A 2,170-nucleotide genomic window follows, 5' to 3' on the forward strand; every position below is an offset into this window, starting at 1 on the left:
TCTTGCAAACTTTATATGACCCAGCACAGGGGAATGCCAGGGTCAAGAAGTGGGAGTGGGTGGGTAGGGAAGCAGGGGCGGGGGGCAGTTATAGGGAACTTTTGGGATAGCATTTGAAATGTAAATAAAGAAATTATCTAATAAAAAATAGAAAAAAAATTAAAAAAAGAAATTGAAGATATCAGAACATAGACAACTCTTCCCATGCTCATCAGTTGGTAGAATTAACATAGTAAAAATAGTCATCTTTCCAGAAGTGAACTACAGATTCAGTTCCATTCCCATCAAAATCCTAACACAATTCCTTACAGACTTTGAAAGAACAATTTTCCTTCATATAAAGAAAAATTCCAAAAACAAAATAACTAAAACAATCCTGCATAAAATAAAAGAACTTCTGGAGGTGTCACCATACCTGACTTCAAGCTGTACTACAGACAACTAACAGAAAAAAGAAAAAAATAAAAACCCTACATACATTGGTATAGAAACAGACAGGTTGATCAATGGAATCAAATAGAATACACATAAATAAACCCACACGCTTATGGATACTTAATGTTTGACAAAGAAACCAAAACCAAACAATGGAGAGGGAAAGGATCTTCAACAAATGGTGCTGGTGCTTGTCTAAATGAATATGTGCATATAGGATAATGCAAATAGATTCATATTTATCACCCTACACAAAACTCAACTCCAAATAGATCAAAGACCTCAACATAAAACTGGATACAGTAAATCACATAAAAGAGAAAGTGAGACATATCCATGAATGCATTGGTACAGGAGACAACTTTATGAACAGGATACCAATGGGCTCTAAGATTAAAATTTGATAAATGGGACCTCATGGAACTGAAAAGCTTCAGAAAGGTAAAGGATACTATTAACAATACAATGTGATTGGGGAAAATCTTCACTAGTCCTACATCTAACAGAGGGCTTTTATCCAAAATGCTTTTTTGAAAAAATCAAGAAATTAGGCACCAACAAACCAAATAACCAAATTAAAAAATGGGGTATGCAGCTGAAGGAAGAATTCTCAACAGAGTAATATCAAGTGGTCAAGAAGCATTTAAAGAAATGTCCAATATCCTTAGTCATCAGGGAAATGCAAATCAAAATGGCCCTGAGATCCCATATTATACCTGTCAGAATGGCTAAGATCAAAACTCAAGCAACAGCAGATGCTGGCAAGGTTGTGGAGAAAAGGGAATTCTCCTCCATTGCTGGTGGGAATGCAAACTTTACAACCACATTGCAAATCAAGTTGGTGGTTTCTAGAAAACTGGGAATATTTCTACTCCCAAGACCCAGCTATACCACTCCTAAGCATAGACCCAAAAGATGCCCCACTATGCCACTGTGACACTTGCTCAAATATGCTCAGAGCACCTTATTTGTAATAGCTAGAAACTGGAAACAACCTAGATGTTACTCAATTAAAGAATGGATAAAGAATATGTCTTACATCTATATAAGGGAATACTACTCAGATACTAAAAACAAAGACATCATGAAATTTGCAGGCAAATAGATGGAACTAGAAAATATCATCCCAAATGAAATAACAAAGACTGAGAAACACTCACATTGTATGTACTAACTTAAAAGTGAACATTTGATTTTTTTACTAGAAAGCTAGAACTACACACTAGAAAAAAAGACAAAGAAAAAAGACAGTATATTCAAGAAACAGTGCTGGTCAAACTGGATAGGATTATGTACAAAAATGCAAATAGATCCATATTTATCACCCACCCTGCATGAAACTCAACTCCAAATGGAGACATTTTTTAAATACATATATACATATATGAAAAAGCTTAATGGATTTATCAAATAATGAGGGAGGCAATCCCCTAACATGATATCTACCTACACGAAGTAAAATATCCAGTGTCAAGAATGGGTTATGTCTAGTTGAGTTATTAGCTAATGGAGTAACGTGGAAACACCCGAATATCTCAGACTACTACTCGAAGATATGAGCACAGGGGGGATATTGCTGAACAGAACAGCAATGGCACAATGGCTTGTGCTGTAAGATCAAGAATTGACAAATGGGACCTCATAAAATTGCAAAACTTCTGTAAGGTAAAAGACACTGTCAATAAGACAAAAGGCCACCATCAGATTTGGAAAGGATCTTTACCAATCCTAAATC

This window comes from Mus pahari, chromosome 3, assembly GCF_900095145.1.
Source record: "Mus pahari chromosome 3, PAHARI_EIJ_v1.1, whole genome shotgun sequence".
NCBI lineage: Eukaryota > Metazoa > Chordata > Mammalia > Rodentia > Muridae > Mus > Mus pahari.